We start from the raw sequence: 13,862 nt of genomic DNA, 5'->3' as shown, positions 1-13,862 counted from the left end.
TCATTAAGAATGACGGTTGGAACAGGTACAGATATGTTCGGAGGTGTGGTTGGTTTGATGTGGCCGGCCGATAATCCTAATTCTTTAAGACCCTTTTTCACAACCAAACCGAGCTTGTGAGCATAACAACTTACGTGATTCTGTTTAGAATTCCAATCAACAAATTCGTCACTCTCGGAGAACATGACTTCCTGTTAGAGTTTTCATTTTCGTTATGTAATTTTTATGTCATATTTCATAAAGTCTGAAACCTTAGTGTTTATTATTTCATTCATCATTTACTAATATCATATGTAGCGTTTAGAAGTGCATGTTATGTTTACAACAGTTTATCATCATAGTTAACCTAAGTATCATTTTCAAAGACTATTAATGTTAAACCTCGAAGAGCAGCGAAGCGAGTTTTCCCTCTTCATCCAAGATATTCTATTGCATTCTTGGGTGAAAGGTGAGTAACTCAATTCGTGGGATTTGATTAAGTTCATTAGATCTGTTCTGAACTGTAATCATCCCTGCTCTGACAGGTGAGTAACTCAATTCGTGGGATTTGATTAAGTTCATTAGATCTGTTCTGAACTGTAATCATCCCTGCTCTGACAGCTTTGTAACAGGTTATGAGCCCAGCGTTCTAATAATGTCTGCGGTCTCCTCTTTCCATCACAATCTATCAGTGGTCAGACAGATCTACATCGAATTAATCTCTCCCCGGATTCTGTTTACTAGTCTGCATTCAAATGAATCCTATCGACTCCACAGACGCCAATTCAGAACTTATCTCCGAAGAAACTAAATCAAAAATACCACCAATTGAACAATCTCAACCTTTCAAACAACAAAACACCATTAAATTTCCTACTTTCGATCAAAAATTAAAAATGACAACTATTGATCAAGACGATTTCTCTCTCAGTTCCTATTCATCAGTTGTTAAACTTTCCACTGGAACTTTTAATGACTGGAAACTCAAGTTAACTACTATACTGGGTGGAAAGAGATTATCAAAGTATATACTTAAAGACCTTAAAGCTCCTGATGAGGCTGATGAAGACGCTGTAGATGAATTTGAGACTAACTCTTCTAGAGCTCTGGCAGCTATTCATGCAACTATCAACGCAGAAAACTTTCAAGTCATACGTACATGTTCATCACCTAGAGAAGCCTTTAAGCTGTTATGTGCTCATCATGATGACACAGGAGGTCTCTCCACTGCTCAATTATTTTCAGATATCATATCACTTAAAATGACTCATGATGATAACCTGAACAATCACATCCATAAGTTCAGAAAGTTACATAATGATATACTTAGTAATCTTGCTTCCTCTCCTGATAACAAAATATCCGAACCCTTCTTTGCTATTATTCTTATCAAATCACTCACATCCGACTATACCCCTTTAGTTCAGAGTCTCCTATCAAATTTTCAAACGCTAACTCTTGCTCGACTATATGCTCTATTGAAAATTGAAGCCACCCAAAGTGGACCCACCCTGGGTACGGATACTGCTCTCGTCGCTGGTTGTAATTGATCGAATCCGAAATCTAGACCAACTCAAAGGAAGACTCCATCCAACAATCAGTCTACCCTACGTTGTTCGCTCGGTCATTCAGGACACACAGACGATCAGTGCCGGACCAAGAAGTGGCGAGCATTCTTAGAGTATGAAAAGGCCAAGTCATCTCAATCAACCTCATCTCATGCCGCTCAGTTATCTCAATCAACTCCTGAGGCGGATGAAGACGTATCTTATTGGGAAGAGGCATTCTCGGCGTCAACCTCCACCACGAACCCCATCATTTGCGATACAGGGGCTACTAGCCACATGTTCTCCAATCTCTCTTTGCTGTCCGACCTTCAACACATCAAACCAACTCGTATCGGTGTAGCCTCGCAGGATGGTGCAATTTGGGCAAAGAGCAAGGGGGTTGTTAGGTTTGAATCCATCATTCTCAGAGATGTCTTATATTCTCCCAAATTGACTGGTAATCTTATCTCTATCGGTCGTTTGTGTGATGACGGTTTTTGTGCTTCATTCGACAAAAATCTAGGCATTATAACCGATCAGAAGGGGAAGGTAGTTCTCAAGATGCGGCAAAATCCTCAAACAAATTGCCTCTGGACACCGGAGCTTAACATAAAATCATCTCATGCCTATTTTTCATATACTGATCCTCAGAAATTAGCTGATTTATGGCACAAGCGATTAGGACATCTTCATCCAGATGCTGTTATTTCTTTTCTCCGTCGATTCAAATCTATATCCCTGTCTCGAAAAGATTTCCTTCCTTGTGATGCTTGTGCGATGGGAAAGCTTATTCAGTCTCCATCCACCTCTTCATTTTATCGCTCCCCCGATTTACTCAATGTTGTACATAGCGATCTTCTGGGTCCTATATCTCCATCCACAAAATCAGGTTTCAAATACATTATCACTTTCATAGATGATCATACTCGATTCACTCTCATAAACCTTTTGAAATCGAAAAATCAAGCTTTTGAGTCATTCAAACATTACAAAGTCTTGATGGAGAACAAATGTGGGAGAAAGATTCTTAAATTGAAATCAGATAGAGGTGGTGAATACTCTTCAAATGAATTTCTTCAATACCTTAAGCAGGAAGGTATTGAGATTGAACGAGGGCCGGCTGAACGTCCCACGGCAAACTCTGTTTCTGAGCGATTTGGTCGTACTCTTTTGGGGAGGGTACGCAGTCAACTCATCCATTCTGGATTGCCTTTGCACCTATGGGGGGAACTTGCGAAGTACTCGGCTCTTCAAATAAACTGCTCTCCACATGCAGCATTATCTCACAAAACCCCTCTTGAAATCTTTGAGTCACTTCTTCCGGGACATGTTCACCCCTTTGACGTAGATCGCCTCAAACCCTTTGGTTCTCTCTGTTTTGCGGTAGACAGAAGTCAAAAGTCCAAAGTTGGAGCTTTAGCTCGGCGTTTTATTTTTATTTGACTGGAGGAAGGAGCCAGAGCTGCTCGACTCTGGGACAAGCAGACTGGCCGAGTGTTTGTCACGGGGGATGTCGTTTATCGAGAAGATATCTTCCCTGGACTTCATCCATCTTTCTCTCCGAATGTTCCAGAAGAACTGCTACTGCCGGACTTTTCTGAGGATCCACCGGCAACGTCACCTACCCCAAAGGATTCTCCTCCATCCGAACAACCTAATCCAGCTACTGAGGTTATCCCAAATCGTTCATCAACCCCAGTAGTGACTGATTCAAAGTTGACCCCTTCACCTTGTCAATTACCGTCTCCTAAGACACCCTCCAATCATGGGTCACCTTCTATACCGTCTCCGATCTATCCAAAGGTTAGGATACCTCTAAGCGCATCAATTCACGCTCCGAAGCTGGCAGTAGAACCACCAAATTGATATCAACAACTCCAAGATTTGACACCCGATACTCCACCTCAACAGCATGTTCAGTATCGTGAAGCTGCTATGTTGGATACCCCATCTAATCCTTCGATTCATTCATCAGCTTCTTCCGTAAATCTATCCCCTACTCTTAATCAGTTGATTCCGGAAGAAGTTCAATTACCAATTTCTGTTCGCTCTTCCCCTTTGTCATCTGCATCATCCTTGCGCAAACGATCTAGGGCTCCATCTCCGGTCTCGCCTGTAATACAACAGACGGTATCACCATCCAAACCTCAAGAACCACCGGTCCTGGCTCAAACTCAATCTCCGGAAACAGAGTCTGTTTCACCGCCTCAGCCATCTCCGGAACCTCAACCATCAAGACCACAGCCAAAGCAGAAGGCTGCACCTACACGCCAATCAACTCAAACTAAGACAGCGCCTGAAAGATACGGGTTTTCATCAAGTTCGGTTGCTACTACTTCCACCTTTGGTCCCATGATCATTACTGACAAAAAGTCGATCATTCCTGATCGATGGGGTTTCTCAGCAACCACGGGATCGGATCCGGACAGTCCCTCTTATACTCAAGCGATGGCTGGACCAGACAAACAAGCTTGGAGGCATGCTATGGAAGAGGAATTCAACTCGCTGATGAGTCATTCTGTAGGGAAACTCGTAGATGCACCTCCAAATGCTAATGTTCTTGGGGGGATGTGGATTTTCAATAAGAAGCGTGATGAACATAACCGGGTAGTTCAATTCAAGGCTAGATGGGTGGTGCTTGGTAATCATCAGATCAAGGGATTAGATTACAATGATACCTATGCATCAGTTGGAAAAATTGACTCCCTTCGTATTTTATTGGCTTTATCCATAGCCCAAGCCAGTGGCAATCGAAGGACGAGAAGAATGAAGATTCGCCAATTTGATGTAGTCACTGCTTTTCTCAACAGTGGCATGAAGGATCTTGTCTACGCTCGTCAGGTTTTAGGTTTTGAGCATCCAACTCAAAAGCTCCGGGTGTGGCTGCTCATTAAATCACTCTATGGCACCAAACAAGCAGCTCGTCGTTGGCAACAGCATTTCGGAGCAACTACCGCCGGTTTCGAAATCTATCCAATCTCATCTGACTCCGCTGTATATGTCTTGAATTGTAAACTTGGTTTACTCATCCTCCACTTACATGTTGACAACTCTCTGGTGTTTTGCGACCACCGTAAACCTCGGTACTTCGGACCCGTACCGAGGAAAACGTGTACCGTATCCTTGGAGCGGCTCCGTATACAAGCGGCAGATGCATCTGAAGCCACCCTCGCAGCGGTACAAGTTCAATCCTCCTTGCTGAACAAGGCTCAGAACTTAAACGCACACTGGAACTACACATACCAAGAGGCCTATTGTTGTGTTTCCACCCAACTGTGCCACATAAAAATGTCATAAACCCCAAAGGGACACAAGGATCACTGCTCACACATACCACACATGGCACACACGTGTGCCACACTTTCTCATAGCACTGTGACACAAATGTGACACATTTGCTACTTTGGCCCAAGATACCGGTCTACACTTCATCTTCATGACATCATACACATCAACCACACACACCTCACACCAACCACACACACCTCTCACAGCATCTATACACAACCGCACACCATGGGCCAGCTACATACATGACTGACACTGTTACGTCGGCCACCAAAGCCTAATTCCAACCTAAGTACAACATCTATCTACATGTGTACAATAACATCTACGTGTGTTTCAGTTCACTCAAACAAGTCGAATGTCAGCCCTGGGTACATATATATGTACCCAAAGACTAACTTGTAACATAGATAACCACCTTTTAAACAACTAATTACATGTACACATAGCTTATAAAACACATGTAACATGGAATAAAATACATATAAACATTAATTACATATACAAGTACATGTAAAATCATATGTAATATGTAATAAAACATTATTTACATCTCATAACTCAGTGTCAAGAGTTAAAATGCTTATACTACATAATATACATAACAGGTATATGTAATTATGTAGCATTAATGATAACCATAACTAATAGTAATAATTAAACCCTAAAACCACAGTAGTGATATAAGCAAATATCACCACAGTTAGGTTTGGAGAGAAGAGTATATAAACCTCCTCTCTCTCAGCCTTCAGAGATTTCCCCCAAGCAATTATTACACACCACTTTTAAGAACCATTAAAGTTCTACTGAAGTAACATCAAGAGTCTTATAAATATAAGACTAGTGATATCTTCATTACTTCAATCTGTTCCTTGATTAAAAGTAAGTAATATCTTCACTCCTTCTGGATCCTCTACTTCCCCCAAGTAGGAACTATTTTAGGTTGGTGACCTTCCAACAACCCAAGGCTAGTGACCTACATACAAGTACTTTCAGGCTGGTGACCTTAAGAACAACCATAAGTTGGTGACTTTAAGAACAACCAGTGTAGTGACCTTATTTCACTCTTTAATCTGTTACTTAAAAGATTAAAGGAAGGACTGTGGGATCCATCCTTCATTAATTATAACCTTTATATATTATAATTACAAACCTCCTCTTCAGGAGTCTCTTAACTGTAGTCTGTCTGGATTTATCCAAACAGACCAGCCTTTCCCCTTTCCTCTTCTCTTCTTAGTCTTATTTTTATTGTAATTACATTATAATTGAAATATAAACATTATACATAAAAATAATACTACCCTACTTGACCCATTTAGTGAGCATAGAGTCCTCAATTAAGTCCTCTACCCTCACATTTGGGGGCCTCATCGTGTTGAAACCCAACAACCAACCTCAACTTTTTACCCAAAGTGTGAGTTTCATACCCTAGACAAAGAATAAGAACCATTAGACTGTGAAGGACAAGCGTGATCATCTCACTAAACTAAAACAGTCACCTTAAAAACCCTTATACAAATCCTCAAGAATCTACATATTAAATAAAATAATTACCAAACAATTGAGCATTGTGATTGATCATCAACCACCTTTGACCAATACATATCAAAACCTCTCATAAATTTTATTTAATTATTTAAATTTTAAAGAGATTATCACAATTCCATCAAAATTATATCTCAACATATTTTATCTTATTTTGTTCTGTTTTTGCTGTGGGTGTAATTCCTAGAGTAACAAGCTGATACACCTATTTCGCACTGCCAGCATTAAAGAGGTTCCCAGATGGGAATATGGGTCCTAGTGATCAGATTCCCATTCTGCTACTGTTACACAGTTCCATGAATATTTCCTGAGTAGCCATTGTGATATATGTAGTCAATATTTTGAAATGTGTTTCTCAATCTGAACAAAGTTACAGCATGTATTACACATGATTTTTTTATCTAGATGAGCAGATAACTGAGCAGACCTGTATGTAGCTGATAGCTAAGGATTTACTCAGATGTTTGCACATATGTAGTGTATGCTTTATGGCTCAGATGTGCAGTGCAAGATGATTTGATGCTCCATTCTTCTCTCAATGATATTCCCAGCCTAGGTCATGTTCCGACCAGGGAACCTATTTAATGCTGGCAGTGTCGACTATTCCGTCGAAGAAAAAACCAAGAGTAATATTACAGGACCGACGAGTTGGGTACCGTGCTTACAATTACACACATCCTATTGAAATTCGATTACCCCAACGAATTAATACTACACAAACCAGCACACAAAGGAAAACACCTCGCACACAATCAAACAAAAGAAGATTCACCTTTTAGGATATCATATTGGACAATCAGTCAAAAAGTAGATCGGAGACGAGAAATCGAAAGGGCAATCAAACAAAATCAAGAATTCGGATTTTTTTTCCGTAATCGGAGATTCAATAAGAGAGTGTAAGTACTCAGTCAGCCACAAATTCCATTAATCTATACAATTACCTATCCTTACCTTGTACTTTCTTTTCTTTAAAAGATCATTCTGAGAATCAATACAGAAGCAATAACGATCGGGATTTCTATCCACCAAAACGATTAGAGAAAGAAAGGTATCCCGACTTACATCCGCATACGAGTTCTGAATAATCAATATCTGCAAGATCGAAAGAAGTAAGTAAACAAGTAACTTATAATAACTAACCAATCATTACATCATAGAAGACTAACCACATCATCTGTAGTGGCGCTTGTATACAAACACAACAGAAACCGAGACTATCAGCGACTCCTTTCATATAAGAAGAACTCCGATAGCAATTTGCCCCATCTCTCAGAAAGCTTCTTTCAAAAACAAACGAACCAACAATTTCGTTATCATCATTTAACCAAATTTCGAAAGCTTTTTACTCTTATCGAAGTAATCATTAAATTCAAAAGTGATCATCCTTCCTGTTTCATTTCCTATTCCGAACCGATATTTCAAATTGAGCATTGCTTTCAATAAAAACACTGACATTTTTTTCTTTCCTTTTGTCTTATTCCCTTATTCCTTATACCTTTCTCGAATCTGGTTTTACAATTACCTTGATCTAAAAATAATACTCATTCAAACTTTTCTATCTTCCCTCTCATTTTCGTTCTCTTCTCAAATCAATCGAATAGTGTCTTTCCCACATTTGTTCAATTCCTTAGACCTCGCCAACCACGGAACGCCACAGAACGGGAAGTCAGGACATCAAGCTGTAGGTGGAAATCGAAGCCAACGCTCTACCCCTGCGATTGACGGGTCAGTGCTTGACTTTGAGGACGCGTACGGGAACGTTACGCAGGAGCCGATAGAAATCGAATCGACCGTTGCGACGCCAGTTCCACAAGATCCCTTGGCAAATATCGAGATTGATTCACCCGGATCTGACGGAACCGCCAGAGAACCATTCAGAGCGGAGGGATCTCCACCTGAGAACCTAATCACTCAACATCGAAGTAAGACAGACTGAAAATCAGAAAATTTTTTTCTCTTTCCTCAAAAACAAATCAGGAAGTTGTTGAACTGAGAAGTGTGGAATTTATTTTATCTTTAGATAATAATAACACCAACCTTGGTGAACCGAACCAAGGACAAGCTGCTCAACCATACCGTAAGCCTGAATTATAAGTCTAAACATACATCCCTTTCTCACTCCGTCCTTCTATCAAAATTTTTTTTTATTTATCATCGTTTCTTTTGTTTTGCCTCAACTCTGACAGAACAACAACAGGGACAACCAGGCCAACAAAACGAACAACGTGAGTAAACTCACAATAACTAGAGAGTTAAATTTTTTCTTAGGCTTTTGAATACATCACTGAAAATCATATCCGTTTTTTGTTTTCTATCTTCTTAAATTAACTCATATATAAAAAAAAAACTTATATACTAATAATATGTCTACCAGAAGCTCCCAACCACCGAGCAGAGCAAGCTCCACCAGCACACGCGGGTCAGGCAAATCAAGACGATCAGCAGAACCGAGCTCCAGGTCAACACGGAGGTCAACAGTGGAACTATGGGAACCATTACCCGCATCAGGTAAGCCCGATCCAATACTAATAGAAAGTTTGACAAGAGAAAGAGAAACTAATAACAAATCGATTGACTTGTTACTGGAAGACCCAACAGCAACAGGCCGGATACTACTACCATCCCAACTACCCAGCTCTTCTGGCAGCCCCGGTAGCTCAATACCCGCCAGCGCCAGTTCCAGCTTACAACCACCAACCTCAGTACCCTCCACACCCCTCGCCTGCACACCGTCAACATCAACCAACCCCAACCAACCTCCTCCTCCTCCAGCTCAACCGTCGTACCAGCAAACACGAGAGCTAGAGGAAGCCTGATTACGACAAGTCATAATCGACCTCAAACGCAACTTGGACAAATCGAAAGTCGCGAACAACAACTCGAACTATCGGCAGATCCTGGGTGCAGCCAAGGAAGCTCACAGAGAACTCGAGGAGTTCTTGGGCGGCCGTCGTCATCGATCGAGAGTGGAGGAAGTGGCGAGCTACAACCCGTACCACTTGAACCCTCGGACCATGGAGCCATTCGATTCTCCGAGACCAGGACCTTCCAGCCAACGTCGCAAGCGAGCTCACGACGAGGACATCGAGGAGATGGCGGAGAACGCGTCGAACCTTCTCGACATGATCCTGGTAGTCAAGAAAATGAAGAAAGACAATCGGGATCCGGATTTGAAAGGGAAAGGGAAGGAGAGGGAGCAGTAAGTATACTTCCTCCTCCCACTTCATCTTTTCATAACCACCCATCAGTTCTTAACACTAATACCCTCTTTACTGGTGAACCTTTAGATAAACACCTTTCCACCTTACCCTCATCTTATGCTGGCTCTTTAAAGGCAGAAGAAGATGAGTTGGACCAATTGGACTCTCAAGGACTGTTCAACCAGTCGCATTTAGTCTTAGATTCAAAATCCAAAGTTTCTTCTTCTTCTATTTCCCTCTCAAATTCTCAATTAGATTTAGATGACCTTATCAGACGAAAAACTTATGCAATCTATCAACGAGTTGAGAATTTACAACCTAACTTGAGCCTATTAAGAAACCAATGTGAGCAAAGTGAGAAAGAGAGAGTTAATGAATTTAAACTAAATTGCCAACTTCATAAATCATCTTATGATGACATCATGAATAAGTTCTCAGAGTTGAAAGAACACATAGAAGAAATTAAAAATTTCTTTCACCAATTTGATAAGAAAGAACATAATAAAACCATGAATGATGATATCTTGAGTGAATTAAGAAAATTCAAAGAACAAATTGTTGAAATCAAAGAAAACAGAGATTTAGCTCAGTCAGAAATAATATCTAAAAGCAAAGGTAAACAGAAAGAAATCAGTTCCCCTGGAAATAAACAGGCCAGTACATCAACATCAAATACAAGTGACAATATAAAGAAAGGAGAGACTGAAATACAAACTGAGGATGTGACACCAATGTATAGTCTCAATAAAACTCAAGCTTTAGTATTACAAATTAAGGGGACATTAAACAAAATAATTGAAGATCCAGGATTGAAACCTTCAGAGCAAAGCATGATAAAGCAACTGACCAACATATCTAGCCAAATTGCAACAAGAATATCAGAAAGTGAGAAGAAAGTGTCCTCAAAACTTAGCACTTATGATAAAAATTTCCACGAGACAGTAAATAAGATATATCAAGAAAGGAGTCAGGATAAACAACACATCAGAGAAACAAGTGATGCAGTAGTAAGTGACCTGGCAGAAATAAAAAACACTATTAAACAGTTAGATAAAAAATTAGATCAACAACTTAAATTACCAATCAAAGACCCTTATAATAAGATAGAAGAACTACTTAATAAATTTGGAAAGCACGAAAGCCAAGTCAGTTCAACAATAAGTGAAATAAAAGAAGATACAAACATAACAAAAATCAGGGAGAATTTGAATGAGCAACAACAGCAATTTGAGAGTGGTATGATGAAATCTTACCACGCATTGCAAGAAAATATAAAAGAAAATCATAAACAATTAGAAAAAGAATTATTGAGACAACAAGAAATACAAATTAAATCTTTTTCAGACCAGATGCTGCAACAGCAAGTATTATTGAATAATAAAATATTAGAAAAGAATGTTGAAATACAACAACAACTGACACAAATGGATAACAATGCCAATGAAGCAAGGCTATCAATCATTCAAGAACTTAAACCTGATGTGAGAAGTAACATTAATGATACTCCCATCCCCATAAACCAAACAAGTCCAAATGTACACAACAGACATTTCAACTCACCTTTTGAAGAGAACCCAAGAGTTGATCCATCACTCAGAGGAGAAGCCAGATTCAGACTAGCCACAGCGGAACCAAGAGAAAGAGCAGTGAGTTACGTAGAACCTACACCAGTACATAGAGACTTTCAGAGCCCAACAATGCGTGAAAGAGCAGATGTACGGGAAGAAACCCTTCCACCTCGTGAAAGAACATTTATGAGGGAAAGTACAGCTCACACGGGTATAACAGAATCTGCTAGAGAAGATAACTTAACAAAAGCTTTAACTAAACTTTGGCCTACAGGTAAAGATTGGAAAAAATTTAGCGGAGACGGTGAATATAATCATAATGATTACATTGACTGGTGTGATGATTTGATCATTACCCTAAAAATGGACCCTCTTGTTGTAGTAAGCCACTTAGCAACAGCCTTCACAGGTACAGCGGGACAATGGTACATGGACAAACGTAAAACTAGAGGTTCCATGACGTGGGATGAGTGGAAAGAAGAAATTCATAAGAGATTTGGTAATAATGTTTGGAAAAATAACATGGAAGATTTATTTATAAAAGACAAATTTGATGCCAATATACACACAGATCCTACGGCATGGTCTTTGAAACAGAAGAAGAGAATCTCAGCTTTTGATCCAGATTCTTCCGAGGACAGAATAGTAAATAAGATCTTGAATAAGGTTGATGGTGATGCTAGAGATGCAATCAAGAGCCAACTCTCTACACCATATGAGTGGGATATGTTTCTAATGGTGTTCAAAGATATTTTTGAAAACACAACCATCATCACAAAGAAAAGATACTTAAGCAGAGCACGGAGACCTTTTATTGAGAATAGGACCACTTTTAAAGATGATAAAATGCAAGGACCCTCTAGCACAAGAGTTCAGCCAAGCACATCAGAAAAGAAACCTGCTAGAGCATGCCCAAACTGTGGAAGCAAAGATCCAAAACATCAGTGGAGAGGATGTAAGGATAAGAAGATAAACATGATTGAAGAAGACACCGAAGAGAGTGATAATATGAATGATGAATTTGACTTTCACGGAGGACAACTTTCAGGAGATTCAAGTTCAGACAGTGAAGGAGAAACTCATCAAAATCAACAGAATGTCTGCATGATTGATACTCACGAAGATAACGAGAAAGACATCAATATATTGCAAGCGGAAGCAGATGTACCTCATTCATGGCAAGATGACATGCAGATGGGAAACACACTTGATGCAAGATTACTGAAATCCAAACCAGCAGAGGGAATGGCACATACACTAGGCCACCACGCAATGGCTCGAGCTTTAGTGAATAATTGTAAAGTACCAATGCTACTAGACAGTGGAGCATCATGCTCAATTGTAGGGAAACATTTTTTATCTGAAATAGTACCAGACTGGCAAGAAAAAATCATGCCCAGTAGTCATGTAAAATTCTCCGGAGTTGGTAGTAAACTTCATGCTTTAGGCGTAATCAGTTTACCTGTGATATTCCCGCATGTTAAACAATCAATCAGAATGAATGCTGAATTTGTTGTGATGGAGAATGCAAACAATAAATATTTCATTTTAGGAGCAGAAAACTTGAGCCAATATGGATTTGATATATTTCATAGTAAAGAAAGATATTTTACCATTGGTAATAATAACAAAAGTATCAAATTTGCCTTGATGCAACATAAAGAGATTTTGTCAATTAAACCTGACATTACAAAAGAAACTTCAATAACTGAAGATGTGGGAAAACTTCGAGAAAAAATATTAGAAGCGGAGTTTGGACCCAATCTTACTCATAGTCAGAAAGAAGATATAATTCAAATGGTAATCAAATACAAAGATCAATTTGGTTGGGGAGAGCAACCTCTAGGAGTCATTAAGAACCATCCGGTGAAAATAGAACTCACAATAGACAAACCTTACCCACCCATCCTAAGGAAAGGTGCATATCCAGCTAGCCCAAGAAGTAGAAAAGAAATAGCAAAACACATTGAAGAATTACTTAAGATGGGTGTAATACGAAAAGTAGGTAGTGATGAAGAAGTTGATATAACTTCACCTGTTCTAATAGCATGGCACAATGATAAATCTAGGCTTTGCGGAGATTTTCGTGCTCTAAATCAGTACACCAAGCCTGATAGATATCCCTTGCCAAGAATAGATCAATCCTTGACTAACCTTTTTAACGCAAAACATATTACTCTAATGGATATAATGAAAGGATTCCACCAGAACATAGTGGAAATATGTAGCAGGAAGTTCCTCAGAATCATTTGTCATTTGGGAATTTTTGAATATATAAGAATGCCTTTTGGAATAAAAAATGCTTCGAAGTTGGCACAGGGTGTTAACCAAGTGGAATATGCTAGGAGGGAAGTGTCACACAAGCAACAGGTGTCACGAGAAAAATACAATCTGTGAGGATGAGCAGCAAAATGGCCCCTCGACAGATCACCCCAAGGAGTATGTCGAACCTCTGCTAACATCGAGGCACCAGGCCTAGTCGTCTGCTCCATCCTCTGCTCCAACCATTGTACCCAACCCAGTTGTATTCAAAAGTTCAATAGAATAACATCATCATAACCCTTACCAATATTTCACTTATTCATTATTATTCAAGTTATAGCGTGTTAATTTCCTTTAGTCTCTCAGCTTTTGAATTATTTTTTATTTCCCGCCCACCACCCGTCCTGTCAGACAGAGGGTTAAAGTTCCAAGTGGTGCAACATTGTTTAAGCAAGTTATCTTCATTTCTCTCG

The sequence above is a fragment of the Melampsora larici-populina genome (assembly GCF_000204055.1).
Source record: "Melampsora larici-populina 98AG31 unplaced genomic scaffold MELLAscaffold_70, whole genome shotgun sequence".
Classification (NCBI taxonomy): Eukaryota; Fungi; Basidiomycota; class Pucciniomycetes; order Pucciniales; family Melampsoraceae; genus Melampsora; species Melampsora laricis-populina.
Note: the sequence above shows the minus strand (reverse complement) of the source record.